The sequence below is a fragment of the Mesocricetus auratus genome, unplaced genomic scaffold (genome assembly GCF_017639785.1).
Source record: "Mesocricetus auratus isolate SY011 unplaced genomic scaffold, BCM_Maur_2.0 Super-Scaffold_100045, whole genome shotgun sequence".
Classification (NCBI taxonomy): domain Eukaryota; kingdom Metazoa; phylum Chordata; class Mammalia; order Rodentia; family Cricetidae; genus Mesocricetus; species Mesocricetus auratus.
Window position 1 is genome coordinate 4,207,267 of NW_024429222.1, and position 16,516 is coordinate 4,223,782.

Genomic DNA, 16,516 nt, shown 5'->3' on the forward strand with positions numbered 1-16,516 from the left:
ATTCTTATTGTTAACTGTTTTTACTACCCTTCTGGCTTGAGACAGCCGAATGTGGAGGCTCTCTTCTAAGATGGCTGCCCCTCCCTCTCCCCGGGTGCAAGTGCATGCCTGTGTATGGTTCCTCCTGCAATCTTGGTAGTTGGATCCCAGGAGCCAGCATTATGACAGAGCAGGTAGAACCAACAGTCCTCCTAAATCTAGGAGGAAGTTACAGCTGCCGCTGAAGCCCATCTAGTCTTAAAGAAGCCATAGGCTGCAGGAACATATGTGCCTCTTCTCAAAGGAGGAGTGTCAACAGTGTGTGTGGTTGCTCTGAGCCCACCTAAAGTGGCTGAAACCGATGTCAAGATGGTGCTGGTCTGAATGAGGGAAGGACAGATGCAGAGAGTTCTTTCTTCATTTATAGTCACACGTCAGAGTGGGGGTGAGCACACCGGTTGTTCCAGTACTGACTGGTTCAGTCCTCTGCTGAACGGTGTCAAAGCTCCCAACCACACACAGATGGACACTCTTCAGAGTCCTGGGTTATAGCACATTTATCTCATGTTGAAACTGCTGAGATTCGTGTTAACTTCCTTAGATGACTCAGAAGCCTGCAGCTTCCTGAGGGGCCCGGGGGTCACCACCAGTGACATCCATTATCATTTCGCTGGTCCCATACCCCAAGGCTGGTCGACAGAATGCCAAAGAGATAAACCACTTTTACTGTAATTCACCCTCTGAAAAAATGGGATTTACCAAGCAAATTAAGAGGGCGAAGAAACTTACAGGGGTGACATTTAGCCTACTCAAGACACCAAACTTTTCAAGCACTTTAGAGCCGCGATTTACATACAATTACAGGAATGCCTCATTTATCTACGCCTGCCAGAAGAAGCAGTTTCATATGAGTGAATTTTCCAGATAATGGTGGCTTCCGCTAGAAGCACTGAGCCATTTAACCAGACTGGCAGAAATCTCCCCCAAATAGATACACAACATCTAGAATATCCAGACTGCCTGTGGCCATCAGCCATAGCATCTAAGCCAGGCCCAAGTTCCCAAGGCATCTTGCCATTATGCAGGTTGCTAAATGATAACTTATGTCACCAATATCAGGTAACTGCCTCATCCACTGACCACCGACTTCCTGCCATGGCCCGATATTTTTGTTTGTTAAAGATCTATTTATTTGTGGGTTTTGTGTATGAGTGGTATGAATGAGTATCTCTGCACCACATACGTGCAGTGCCCCTGGAGGCTGGAAGAGAGTGTCAGACCTTCTGGAATAGATGGCTCTGAGTAGCCATGTGGGTGCTGAGACTCTAACCCAATCCACTGCAGAAGCAGCCAGTGTATGAACACACAGCCGTGTGAGTGCGTGTGTGCGTGCATGAGTGTGTAGACCCAAAGTCGCCAGTTGATGTTGGATGTCTTCCTCTCTCGCTCCCACTTTTATTGATAGAGTCAGGACCTCTCAGTTAAACTCTGCTCACTTATTCCACTACTCTAGACAGCCAGCTTGTCCTGGGCAAGTAGCCTGTCTGCCTCCCATACTGAAATCACAGGCAGCTGCCTTGCCTCCCAGAGTTTGTGCTTGGGTTCTGAGGACCTGAACTCCACGTCACATGCATCTCACACTTGCAGGACAAGTGTTTACCTATGGAACAATCTCCCCAGGCTAGTCTGCCACATAGGGGCTCCCTGTATCTTCTTCATATGTACAACCGGGTGAAGTACCTTTCATGTGTCTGTGCTCTGCCCAGAGGTAGACAGCGCAGTGCTGTGGAGCTCTCTGCTCCTTGCTTTGCCACTAAGAGTCGAGTCTTTAAGATGGTTTATCCTGCTCTCAGCACTGTCTTGCTTTGCCTCCAGACCTACAGCATTTTCTTTCCAGGGTGCTCTAGGGAGGGGCAGTCAGACCACCCTGCCTCAGAAGCAATGCCTCCCTGAGCACTTGTGTATCCAGAACGACAAGGCCTCAGACTGCCCTCGTGGGTGGCAATGTCACACTACAGTCACCAACAGTTTACAAGAAGGTCCCTGGGACTGAAGAAGCTGCTCAGTTGGCAAACGCCCTTTCTGCCGGATCAGAGAACCTGAGTTCCATCTCAGGGATCCACGTGGTAGGAGTGAAACCACCCCTACAAAGTTGCCCTCCGACCTCCACCCCTGCACTGCGCTGCACATGAACCCAGATGTGCTCTCCAGAAGATTTGATTTCCTGTACATTGCAGTTTCCTAAGCCAGACTCCAGAAGGACAGTGTGACAGCTCACACACACACATACACACACACTTAAAGTAAATGAGTAATTTTAAAAAGAACAAAATAAAACAGAAACAGCCCGATGGTGGGACTCATTCCAGTGTGGTTGTGTGGTTGACAACACTTGGAGTTTTCATCTTTTTTCTTTCTCATTCTGGTGAATGTGAAACGTGACTTTCTCCTTATTTTTTGCTTGTTTGGCCAGCAGCTCAGAGTCTCATCATGCCCATGGTATGGCAGGCTGTGTGGGCTGCACATTAATGTTCCTCTTAGTCTGTTACTTGTTGCTAATTTCCTGCGCACACCAAGGTGCTGCTGGGTTTGGGTGTAGCTGGTCATCCCAAACAGATTCCCACCTGGGTCCATCCCCTTTAGGCTTCCTGTCTGCTGACTTCTTTCCTACCATGCTCCGAAATCGCAAGGAAAACTGGGCTCTTCCTGAAGTCGGGCATCTTTGTGCTTGCATTCCTGTTTAGCATTCATGGCTTCCTGTCGTTTCCTGCATGTGTTCTTATGGCTTCCTCTCCCCCTGGCAGATAGAATGGGCTGGAAGGTAGGGGTTTAACTCTGCTTTCTACTCCCGAGTAGGCAACACAGTGGCAGCACACAGCGTATGCTCAGTGGGTGCCTCCTACATCGATTCTCTTAACTAAGCATCATGTACAGCTGGGGTAGCGGTCATGCTCTTGACCATCTATGGAGATGTGCTGACACTAGCAAAAACTCCAGGGGCGGGGCCAGCGAGAGTCTCCCTTTAGTCAAAGGCAGAATCCGTTCACCTATCCAAGGTTTCAGACTCGAGTCTTCTCCATGAAGCTCTCTCACCCACATGTGAGAGAAGTGAAAACGGATGACAGAGAAGCTTCTGGCTCTTTACTCCGATAACTGAAGGGTGTTTGATCGCATCCCATCGTGTGCACCAACCAGTGTGTATTCCTGGTCACCCATCGCCACTGAATAGCAAACCACCACAGCATTGGTGGTGATGTGTCACCTGCCATCGCCTGAGTGGGGAGGTCAGGGCGGGAAGTGAGCTGGTTTGTATTGCTGCCTCCCAGCATAGAAGCAGCTTGGTGGCTTCCCCCACTCATATGCCGAAAGCCTGTGCTCCATCAGCAGGACTGAAACCTGGATCTTTGGGGGACCTCTTTGTCTAGCTGGTCTCTGCAGTGGGGAAGCTGCAGGAACTGGCCCACAGAGCTGCAAAAGAAGCTAGCCTCTTAAGTCTGCCACCATGGGGCCTGCAAAAGGGCAGCCCAGGTTTAAGGGCGAGAGAAACAGACCATATTTTCCAGTGGATAGGACTTGAGACATTACTATGGCTCTTATTGGAATAATTGCCTGTACCTCCTAAGCCGAGTCCCAGAGGGAGGTGTGACAGCATGGGCCTGGAGATGAAGTCCTAGTCTGCTCAGGGAGGAGGCTGAGCCATGCCCATGGACTTCAAATCTGTTTAGAGTAACTTTTATCTCACAAAATCCTCCTTTTGAAACTAAAAAAGAAGCAGATAACAATGAAGACAACAAAAGTCAAACCTCTTAGCCTTCTCTTTCTGCAATGAAGTTGTGCCCACCCCCAGGCAGGGACCCTGTCTGCCTTGACAGTTGCCTAGCTCAAGTAGGAATGCAAGGTTCAGGACTGGAGTTTCCCCCTGGCTCTCCAGCTTGTGCCTCTTCCCTCTCGCCTCCCATTGGATAGCCAGCAGCTGACTGATTGAATTTAGCAGAGATAGATTGGGGAAGTCGCCCTCCTCGCAGGAGCTGAGAGTAATGGTACCCGGGAGGGACAGGTAGGCAAAAAGGGAACAAACCCAGGCAATTTTCAGACATCTCCACTGTCTGTTACTTTGCTCCCTTAAATAAACGAATAACCCCCAGGCAATCAGCAGCCGGCAGCTGCAGGAATGATTTCCTTTCTTTACACTCAAAGGCCAATCGATGCTCCTTAATCGCAAGCCACACGCCTAGCCTAGTCGGCACAAGCAGGTCCCCACTGCTCCCCTGCTTTCCAGATAGCTACTTGTCACAGCCTCTCCTACCCTGCAGAAGTTCCAAAGAGGGAAGATGACAAGAGACGGGACCAGCCCTACCCAATGGTTGGAGAGTCTTCTAGAAGAGCAAGCAGATGGATCAGCTGGCTGAAATGGATGGGAAGGTGGGAATAGATTCCCTCTGCCCTGGTCAGCTGTCTGGGCCATCAGGGTGGCAGAGGAAGAACGTGCCCAGACCCTAACCTCTACAGTCCATTCTTATCCTTGCAGAAGTCCCCCAAAAAAGTTACAAAAGGAATGGTTGGGTTCCATGCTGACTCTTAGATCAGATGACTAGAAAATGAACATCATAGGTGTCTACGACCCACCAGAACATGATGGCTGTGCTCCTTACTCCAACTGTGCCCAACATATACACACCAAGAGCCTGCCTTGAACAGCATTTAGGTTGTATTTTCCTAGATGCACACTTGGGCTACTGTCATCATTTTGGATTAAGTGCTGAGGGATTGACAGAGCAGTGGAGACGATGGGGTAGAGGGATGTGCTTCCAGATGTTCGGGCAGAAGCTGCAGATAATCTCATTTTACCTGCCACAGCCTGAGAAGCTGATGTTGTGTGGTCAGCAAGCCTCAGGTCCTTGCCGCTTCCTCAGTATCTCCAAGGTTTGGGCCGTATTTAACACTGTATACATTGTATACATTTTTTCATTGAATTGACTCACTTTGACTAGAAAGAAAAGAACACATTTGTTTTACAAGAAAAAAAAAAGTTGAATCACTGCCTGATCTAGAAGCCCAATATTGCAGGCCATAAATAGACTCTGCCTATAAAAATCAGCACAATGGGAGTTCATGGTAGATTAGACACAAACCTATTAGTCTGTTCATTCTTGAAACCTTCCTAAGGTGACAGTTAAAGGAGCAAAAACAAAAGGCATAAACCCATGGAACCAAAAGAAACAGAGAGACAGATAGCAAATGACAGATGTCAAGAAAATTTGGGGGACTTGGAAAAAATGGGTTCAGATCAGTTGAAACCTAGTTGTGGGAACTAAGAGGCAAAGATGAGCTGGACACTCAATGGTATTGGGGAGGCCCTGAGAAGAAGGGAGTTCAGGTAAGGCTGAACCCAGCAGCACAACAGAAAGTCCTAGTTAGAATCTGCCAGCTCCTTAGCTTCCTTCTCCCACCATCCACAGCCAGGAACCCATCCTTGCCCTCCCCAGAAGAGGACAGGTTGTTTACTCCACAAAGGCATCAGTCCTTCTGCATGGACAGCATTTCATACACACACACACACACACACACACACACACACACACACACACACACACACACAGAGAGAGAGAGAGAGAGAGAGAGAGGGAGAGAGAGAAAGAGTTAAAATTGAAAATGCAGCTAAGTGGCTAGTAAATCTATGGTGTCCTGTGACCTGAATGTCACAGTCTTTGGGCAGTGAGAACTTGGCCTAGTGATAGAAAATGGTGATGCCCAAGATACTTGGGACACTGTAAATTGTGCTAGGCACAGACAAGAAAAGGTATCAATGAAATAGAAACACAGAACTATAAAAAGAAACACAGACAAAACAACAACAAATCAAACAAACACCAAAAGCAACAACAACAACAAAAAGTGAAAAGAGAAGAAGAGACAAAAAATAAGAAAATAAGTGGGGCCTAGAGATGGCTCAGTGGCTAAGAGCACTTGCTACTTTTTGGAAGACTTGGGTTTAGTGACTCACAACCATTTGCAACTTCAGTTCCAAGGGATCTGATGTCCTCTTTTGATCTCCTTGGGTATCAGGCATGCACATGGTACCCATGCATGCATGCAGGCAAGACACTCATACACGTTTAATAAAATAGTTCTATACAAATTTTGAAAGGAAATAAGTGAATTGTTTCAGGGTAATTATCTTAATAATAGGCATCCTAGGAGGAGGTCAGCAGAGGAATAACACAAGAAAATCTTCCAGACACTGAGGACTTGGGTATTCTGAATAAAGGGGCCTGCTGAATGCATAACGGAAGGAATGAACAACCAGTCACACCAAGTGACATCACCACAAATAGAGAGAGAAGCCCAAAATCTTCCGAAGAAGAAACCAAAAGCAATAAGAGCATCAACAAAAATCTAGGTCCGTGTGTACAAGATTAAACAGTGAGGCTTGGGCCGTCTCAGCAGCACTGAAAGTCAAGTGAAGAAATAGCCATTGTTTTCCAGTTTGCAGAGAAAATTACTGTAACATTTGAATTTTATAAACAGCCAAACTATTAATCCAATGTAATGGGATAACAAAGTCCACTTGTCAAGTGTGTGAGGTGTGTCAAAACTTTGCCATCAAAGGACCCTTATTCAAAAACATATCAGAAGGACGAATATTGAAAGGTGAAGACATGAAGCCCAGCATAGGCTCTCCTGCCCAGGACAACGGTCGAGGGAAGAGCCCACTGAGAGCTGTGGTCCAGGCTTGGGCAGCACTGAGGTCGGGTGGAGCAGTGGTATAGGTAGCTCCAGGAGGGATGTCTCTTGAAAAAAAAATGGGACTGACAGATTAACTGACAGGTGTGGCCGGGTGTAAAATTGGATTGAAGGCTTTTTTGTACCAAACTACTGGGGGTGTGAGAAGAGTCACCCAGAAAGCTAAGCAAAGAGATGAAGGGATCAGCAAAGAATGACACTATGAGACACTACTCACAGAAGTCCGGAATAGAATTTCCCTTTTATAACAGCAAAAAAATTGACAATAAAGCTCTAATAGGAAGATGGAAAGTGGGGAGACAGTGGTGAGGGACAGGACATTACAGCCTCTCACCTGTTTTTATTTAGAAATAACAACATGAAGTTGCTGTGTATTAAAACCAAGAAGCCAGAAACCAAGTATTATCACTGAAGGAACAAGCCAGAAGAAATTGCTAAGGCACTGATAGTAGCTGCTTCAGAAGGACCTGCTAACCACTCATGAGCTACATGTATTACTGAATACAAAGCTCATGTATTAACTTGATATGATTTTTAGTACTTTTTTTTTATTTGCATTGGTGCTTTGTCTGGATGTATGTCTGTGTGAGGGTGTCAAACCGTTGAGTTACCAGACAGTTGTGAGCTGCCATGTGGGTGCTGGGAATTGATCCCAGGTTCTCAGGAAGAACAGCCAGTGCTCTTAACCACTGAGCCATCTCTCGGACACTTGACACAATTTTTTAATGAGTTGAAATACAATCAACCTAGAACAAAACCATTGGCTTGTTGCTAGATGCTGTCATTTGTCCAGACCTCTGAGACTGAGCCTGCATTCCTCTCCACATTAAGAAAGTAGGATGGCATAGGATGCGCAGCCTCTCCTGGGCAGAAGGAAGGTCAAGATGCGTTGAGAACCGGAAGGACTGGTCAAAAGGGACCTGTAAGGACAAGGGCTTCTTGAGGGTTGACTGAGAGTCACACTTGTTAACCTAGGATTGTGGGAACAGCAAGGTGAGGATTTGGAGGGGATGAATTCTGAGGAATCTTAGGGTGTATGCTTAGTGATGCTTCCTTGAAGACTTGATGTGTCTTTGGGAAAGTCTCTGGGAAAAAACGATCTGTGTGCTATCTCTACCTGAGGTACATTGGCCCACATTAGAAGGATTATAATAAAGTATCATTAATGGAATTGCTGACTACACTCTGATAATTATTAGACTTAAAAACTTGAGGATACAAGTCCTTATATAATGTTGCTCATTATATGAGTGGAACAGAGACAGAGAAAGAGAGAATAAGAGACTTTAAATAAGTCTCTTATAAAAATCTACATTTTTTAGTCCTTTTTTCCCTTTTATTTATTTAAACTAGAAACAAGCTTGTTTTGCATGTCAATCCTAGGTCCCTCTCCCTCCCCTCCTTCCCTGTCACCCACCCCCTATGCTGACTCCCATCCCATCCCCTTTCTGTTCCCCAGGGACCTAAGCCCTCCCCCATGTGTCTAGGCTGAGAGAGTATCCCTCAATGTGGAGTGGGCTCCCAAAGTCCATTTGTGTACTAGGGATAAATACTGATCTACTACCAGAGGCCCCATAGATTAACCAGACCTTCAAACTGACATCCACGTTCAGGGGTTCTGGAGTAGTCCTATGCTGGTTTTTCAGCTATCAGTCTGGGGTTTCTGAGGTACCTACCCCTTGTTTCTGTGGGTTTCTCCAACTTGGTCTTGATCCCTTTGCTCATCACTCTTCCCTCTCTGCAACTGGATTTCAGAGTTCAGCTCAGTATTTAGCTGTGGGTATCTGCTTCTGCTTCATCAGCTACTGGATGAAGGCTCTAGGATGGCATATGAGGTAGTCATCAATCTCATTATCAGAGAAGGGCATTTAAGGTAGCCTCTCCACTATTGCTTTGGTAGTTAGTTGGGGGTCATCTTGGTAGATCTCTGGACATTTCCCTAGTCCCAGATTTCTCTTTAAACCTACAATGGCTCCCTCCATTATGGTATCTCTTTTTTTTTTCTCTCTCTATTCTTCCCCTAACTTGATCTTCCTGCTCTCTGATGTCCTCCTCTCCCCTCCTCTTCTCCCCTTCTCTTTCTTCTAACTCCCTCTACCCTCACCCCATGCTCCCAATTAGCTCAGGAGAACTTGTCCATTTCCCCTTCCCTGGGGGACCATGTATGCCTGTCTCTCTTAGGGTCCTCCTTGTTTCCTAGCTTCTCTGGCTGTGTAAATTGTAGGCTGGTACTCCTTTGCTCTATGTCTAAAATCCATATATGAGTGAGTACATACCATGTTTGTCTTTTTGTGACTGGGTTACCTCATTCTGGATGGTTTCTTCTAGTTCTATCCATTTGCCTGTGAATTTCAAGATTCCATTGGTTTTATTTTTCTGCTGAGTAATACTCCATTGTGTAAATATACCATATTTTCTCCATCTATTCTTCAGTTGAGGGGCATCAAGGTTGCTTCCAAGTTCTGGCTATTACAAATAATTCTGCTATGAACATTGTTGAACAGATGTCCTTGTTATATGAATGTGCATCTTTTGGGTATATGCCTAAGAGTGGAATTGCTGGGTCTTGTGATAGACTGATTCCCATTTTCATGAGGAACTGCCATACTGATTTTCAAAGTGGCTGTATGAGTTGGCGCTCCCACCAGCAGTGGAGGACTGTTCCCCTTTCTCCACATCCTCTCCAGCATAAACTGTCCTTGGTATTTTTGATTTTAGCCATTCTGACAGGAGTAAGATGGTATCTCAGAGTAGTTTTGATTTGCATTTCCCTGATGGCTAAGGATGTTGAGCACTTTCATATGTGTCTTTCAGCCATTTTAGATTCCTCTATTAAGAATTTTCTACTTAGTTCTGTACCCCACTTTTTAATTGGATTATTTAGTGTTTTGGTGACTAGCTTCTTGAGTTCTTTGTATATTTTGGAAATCAGCTCTCTGTGTGTGGTGTTGGTGAATATCTTTTCCCATTCTGTGGGCTGCCGTTTTTGTCTTGTTGACTGTGTCCTTTGCCTTACAGAAGCTTCTCAGTTTCAGGAGGTCCCATGTATTAATTGTCAAATTCAGTGTCTGTGCTGCTGGTGTTATGTACAGGAAGCTGTCTCCTGTACCAATTCTTTCGAGGGTACCATCTACTTTCTCTTCTAAGAGGTTCAGTATGTCTGCATTTAAGTTGAGGTCTTTGATCCATTTGGACTTAACTTTTGTGCATGGCGATAGATATGGCTCTGTGTGCAGTCTTCTCTATGCCAGCATCCAGCTATGCCAGCACCATTTGGTGAAGATACTTTCTTTTTTCCATTGTATAATTTTAGCTTCTTTGTCAAAAGTTATGTGTTTGTAGGTGTGTGGGTTTATATCAAGGTTTTCAATTCGATTGGTCTACCTGTCCATTTTTGTGCCAATACCAAGCTGTTTTCAGGACTATAGCTCTATAATAGAGCTTGAAGTCAGGAATGGTGATGCCTCCAGACATTCCTTTATTGTACAGATTTTTTTTGGCTATCCTGGGTCTTTTGTTTTTCCATATAAAGTTGAGAATTGTTCTTTCAAGATCTGTGAAGAATTGCGCTGGGATTTTGATGGGGATTTCATTGAATCTGTAGATTACTTTTGGCAAGATTGTCATTTTTACTATGTTGATCCTACCTATCCAAGAGCGTGGGATCTTTCCATTTTCTGGTATCTTCTTTAATTTCTTTCTCTAAAGACTCAAAGTTCTTGTTACACAGGTCTTTCACTTGTTTGGTTAGCATTACCCCAAGGTATTTTATGTTGTTTGTGGCAATTGTAAAGGGTGATGTTTCTCTGATTTCTTACTCTGCCTATTTATCTTCTGTATATAGTTGGGCTACTGAAAAATCTGCATTTTAAGTTCACTAAAAAACAATGAATGGAAGCTTTGCAACAAAAGACAAAGGCTGCCATGTGGCTTCCCACACTTAACATGCCCCAGACTAAAGAACTGGTATACCAGCCACCCCAGGGCTCCTGAGTCACTATGCCTGTGATCTACAGTTAGATGTCCATGCTCCTCAGGTGCTGATTGACAATGCTCATGGTTCTGCTTTTAAAGTCCTTGCAACGGGGTGGGGGTGGAGGTGGGGGTGGGGGGCTGAAGGGGATGTCTTTCTCCTACAAAAACTTTTCTGTTGAACTGAACCAGGTCATTTCTTTTTCAGAGTCAACCTATGATGTAAATTCTCCTACCTGTGTCCTCAGAACAAGCCTCCAAGGTCCCCACCTGCCAACCCCATCTCCCTTCCCTCCCAGACTGTGTGATAAAAACATAAGTCTGGGGTACTTTTAAGTCGTCTCTAACAATCAGTGAGGCAGGGGCATTTCCTAAGAGTCACAGCCACCAATCTCTAGGATCCTTTTTTCATTTTCCTCTGCCTCAGTTTAGGTCTGGGTTGAGAAGCTAATAGGAGATGTTTCAAACATTCAGTCCACCTACATAGGCCAGAGGGAAAGGGCATGGAGCAGCTCAGATGCCCTCTCTCATTGCTTAGAATACTCCTCCAGCCTCTACCTTGGAGTGTTGGGATTACAGGTGTGCAACACCACACTTGGTTTTATGCAGTGCTGGAGATCAAACCCAAGGGCTTCCTGCAAGCTAAGCAAGCACTCTGCACCCTGAGCTGTATCACTAGCCCTAAAGCCTTGATGGAAAAGCAGCTACGTTTGCATTGGGAGGATGGACCAGGGTGGGTAGAAACTGTAAATCTGTTGCTTTGGGTGGTGCTACTGTGGCCTGGAAGTCCCCACAGGGCGGTGGTAACTTGCTCACCTCCTCGTCCCCGTCCCCACCCCCACCCCACCCCATTCCCAGAACAAGACAGGAGATTTGTTACTGCTGATGTGTGGCCTGTCCCAATGAAGGGGGCTTTTCATTAACAAAGTAGCAGGCGGTGTCATCTTCCCTTGGGTTGGAATCATTCACTATTTGCACAATGTGTTATTATTGTATTTTTAATTGAAATGTAAATTCTGGGAACACTCTGACCCAATTTACTCCCAGGGAAAAAAGGGCAAAATTCTCATTTTCAAGGCTCCAGAAAGGCAAGTTAATGTTAGTAATGATTAAGCTCCCGTTCCTCCCCTGCAATGGGGTGGGGGCCGGATGGGACATTCTTACCCTGGCACAATAGTAACATTACCCCATCCTCTGGGTGCATTTGATCGGGAAGGTAGCCGACTTGCAGGGGAGGGGAGCTCACATATTTGCCCCAGCCATCCGTTGTGGGGTTCACACCTGGGCCACGGGAATGGCCAGGGTATATAGATGCAGTTTCAGGTTTTAAATGACAGCGATGATTGATGCATGATTAAACGATTGATTTAGAGGGGGGATCATTGTTCCATTTATTTCACAGAAACTCTCTTTGTAAAAACAGAACCAAATGGAGACAGGGTGGCTCAGGGACTCAGACTGTCCACACACACCACACACTCACACTCTCCTGGTTAGTGTGTCTAGAACTCACTCTAGAGCTCAAAGGGCAACGAGTATTTGCAGCAGAGTTTCCTTGCATGTGAGAGGGGAGAACCCACCAGCAGGCAACAGCAACTGAATGCCTACTAAGTACCAAGTCTTGGAGACTGCTGGAAAGGAGAACACGAAGTAAGTTCTGTTGTGTTTCTACCAAAGTTCTAGTGACCACACAAAGGTCACCTACCCAGGGAGACGTTCTCAGCATCACATCTACCTAAGACACCACCCACCCGACTTGCTCTGTCCTCTTGGTCCTTTTGCTATTTTCCTCATGGTGTTGATGATTACTGCTGGAAATTATCTTACCAGTTGATTGCCTGTTTCCTTCCATAGCTCTATTCCCACTGGACATTAGGGGATCCCCAGCCCCTCCCTGCCCCCTGATGTCTGTGTGTCTGTTCTGCATTGTATTGTCATACCTTAGGTACCTGGCACCCCATAGTGGTTAACAAATACATCTCAGTCAAAGGGCGTATGAACCCAGGTGGTACAGATTTCATCTGGCTCAATAATTTGCCATGTCCCTTACTGTGTCACTGATTCCACACACCTACTGTGTGTCATGGGATGAGGAAGCCCAGACTTGACCCAAGGTCAGTGAGAGACAGAGAAGGCCTAGCCCTCGCTGTAATGTTCCATACTGAGGCTCTCAGTAAAGATGGTCCCTCCTTCACCATGGACACCTGGAAAACAGTTCTGGTTCTACAGCTGGGGAGAGTTGCAGTTGCCATTCAAGAGCAGGAGTTCAGCTAAGTATCTGACAACACATGGGATGGTTCCAGATGAGTCACCCTGCTTTAAGTGTCCACAATGCTAAGGCCAAGACACAGATTCAGATGGGAATGGTATATGGAGTTCATTACAGAGGCAAAACTGCAGTGTGGGTGGGCATTGCTGAAGAGGTGAGTGAGAAGCCTAACAAGGTGGCACTCCAGTGTGGACAAGAATGGGGTCTCTGGACTGCCTAGCCCTCTCTGTTGTCAACCAATGTAGGCAAACTCTAGTAGGAATTCCTTGGTCCACCCATTATCTTATGGAAGGGAAGGGCGACCCTGAAACACAAGGTCACCTAAGAGCCTTTGCTTAAGGAGGGGGTCTGAGTTCCTGGTAAGGAAATCACTTTAGAATGAGGGGGGCCTCACTCTTTCCTCGGTGGTGGAGGGAAAGGGGTCTGTGGCACTTCAGCTGGCTCACACAAACCACCAGGAAGAACCTTCTCCAACCCCCATCTTAACGTGGATCTATCTCCTTGCTGAAGTGGGAGGGAGAAGGGCCGCTCTCCCTGGCTTTTTGTGTTACTCAAGCAAGTTCTTTGTGAATTCCTACAATAAAATGAAGACAAATTAAGACAAATACACGTCGAGAGATTGATGGATGACGCCAAGCAGCAGATGGGGACCCTGAGACTTTAAGCAAGACGCATGCCCAAGCTAATAAAAGCCAGCTGAGCATTGTTTTCTGCTATTGGATGATGCCCCAGGTCGGCTCTTCCAGGAAGGGTGTGTGGCTTTCTTTTTAAAGTAACTTGGCATTTTATAGCACCTTCTTATAGCACATGAACCGGACGAACGCTCAAGGCAGGAGTGTGGTGGGGCAGGACGAGGCAAGAAAGATGTGTGGAGGGTCTGGATCCCCTCCTCACGTGCAAGACTCTGATGCTGCGTTCACAAGCCAGGGGCCGATGTTAAGCTAAAATTGTGTCCACCTGCTGGTAAGAGAACCCTTGGGAGTGGAAGGAAGGACATTTCTGGATCCCCTTTGAGGCTCACTTCCCTTATCGGATGTCTCCATCCACATGGGTTGGGTCACAAGACCCTGGTTTTGTAGACACTAGGAACAAAACAGAAAGCCCTAGAACTTTCCCTTGCAGGCCAGAATCCATCCATTCATGGATAAGTCAGTTGGTAACAGACCCTAGTCCTGTGGGGATCAGTCCTACCACCCAGGAGCTCATAACCTAGCTGAAGCAGGGTACACATGTGTCAATGTCCCCTTTGGTCCACAATTACAAAGTGATTCCCAGGAAGACTTTTATGGGAGAGAGCCTGTGGGAAGATCTGCCACTTGTTCCTCGAGGGCCTTCTTGGCAAGAGCCAGCTTTCCATGCACCTTCAGAGCAGTGAACCGCCATGGGCCCCAAAGCACCTCAGATCAGCACCCTCTAGTCCAGGCCTGTGTCCCTTCTGAGAGCTCTCACCCTCCATCTTCCCGCATTGCCCCCATGTCTCATGGCCAGACACCAACCAGTCTAAAGCAACAGGAGTGACATAGGTTCCCAAACAAGCAGGCCAGCCTCAGCCTTCCTACACCCATCTCCTATCATCGTGCTTTAAGGCTTTAGGAACTCCTCACCTTCACCCGACAAACATGCTGTTTGGGGACCACCACGGCCTGCCAGGTCTCTGCCACTGGACTTATCTGGCATTGCAATTGTCTTTATGAGCTTGCTAAAACTCACTGTGGGCTTTCCAGATGCGGGGCTTATGACTTGTCTTTTGCCCAGCACTGGATAGCATATGGAGGGTCCCTAGTAACTGCTTGCTGAGTTGAAGCACTGCTTTCAATCGTTGTTTGTGAGAACGTGTGTTTAATTGAAAGGTCCAAGGACTGTTAAAAAGTGGGCGGAGCAAGTGGGGAAGGGAGAACAGGTGGAAATACGCAAGTGAATGAATGCAATGGACTGATCGTAGCTTTCCAAGGTGTTAGCATTAGGAGATGGGACTTTTATGGTTATTTGATCATAAGAGTGGAGAGTTCATAAATGGAATCAGTGACCTTAAAAGAGAGACTAGAGAACCCCTTTATCCATGTTACCATGTGAGAACATGGCCAAAAGGATCTGTCTCTGGGCCAGGAAGTAAGCTCTCACCAGATACCAACCCTGATGGCGTTTTAACCTTGTACTTCTAGCCTCTAGATCTGAGATCAATAAATTTCTGTCAGGAAGCTATGAATAATCTATGGTACCTCATTGCAGCACTTGACCAGACTATAACAGTATCCCTAAAATATTACTAGCTAAGACACTCACTTAGCTGGTTTTGGGGACTCTATGCTCCAAAGCAACAATGAAACCCTAAGCTTCCATTTTTAAGTCTGGCTTCCCAATCACAGCTTATCACTGAGTGTGAAGCCCGCATACAGCATTCGGGACTACAGACAAGGCTGACTGTCACTGTGTGGTACTGAGTCACCTGTCTGTTGTAAGGCTTGGCATCCTAGCCTGCCATGAACTGTGTGACCTCGGGCCATGTTCTTCAACCTTCCCATAGCTCAGCATCCTCATCTCAAAGTACAGATAATAAAAACCACAGCTCTTCTGAGTGTCCTTTACTATAGGGTGAGAACCTAAAAATGTCATTACATGCAATATCATAGCACATTTAGAGGGCTTTTGTTGTTGTTCTAAGGACTTCCTAATGCCCCCTCCAGTTAGCAGAGACCTTCCTAGAAATTACAAGGGTAGTTCAGGGAGTTCTATATGCAAGAAGTGGTGTCTGCTCACAGATCTATAGCCCAGGAATTAAACCCATGAAGACAAGCTGGAGAGCACCTCATTTTCTTGCTGAAAATTCAGGAATCATTGGAGACCCGCCATCTTGGGCAGAAAGTGAGCTCGGCCCTGGGTAGCCCAGGATTAAAGACTATCAATAGCTTGTGACAGACATTTCCTGAGCAGCTCACCCTGGTCAAATAGCAGCAATCATTAAATATATGAGATTCGCTCAATTTAATCTGTTCTTTTCATATAGATTGATTAGATCAGCGGACTAACAGAACCAGGAGACAATTGACATTTCTGCATCCCTTTCAGACAAGCTGGAGAGGGGAGGAGGCAGGGGCACCTGTCCTGGGAACCCACCCCAGCTGTACCCCACACAGTTCCATCTGTGGAAGACTCAGAGTAATGAAGGAGCTCAGGGGCCCCAGGTTGGGGGACATTCAAAGGGACAGGAGACTAATGCATGTGCTGCTGTCTCTGAAACCTGACAGGGGTACCACTCTCTCTCCTCTCCTCCACTGTCCTCTGCCCACCAGGACTGGATTGCTCAGATAACAAATGGTATGTAGAGGACCAGACAACCTTGAAAACCAGCATCCTGGGAAGTCCTCTCTACCCAGGTGTACAAGCCCACGATCTTGGTACTAGTCTGAAATAGACAGTGGGGCTCTGGCAGGATGCAGGGAAGTTTCTTAGCTCGCCAGTATGGCTTGTGCTGGAATCTCATTGGTTAATAAGCTGAGACAGGAGTGTCGCCAATGCCTAGAGCCAGAGATAAAGTAGTATATTCTATTCAAA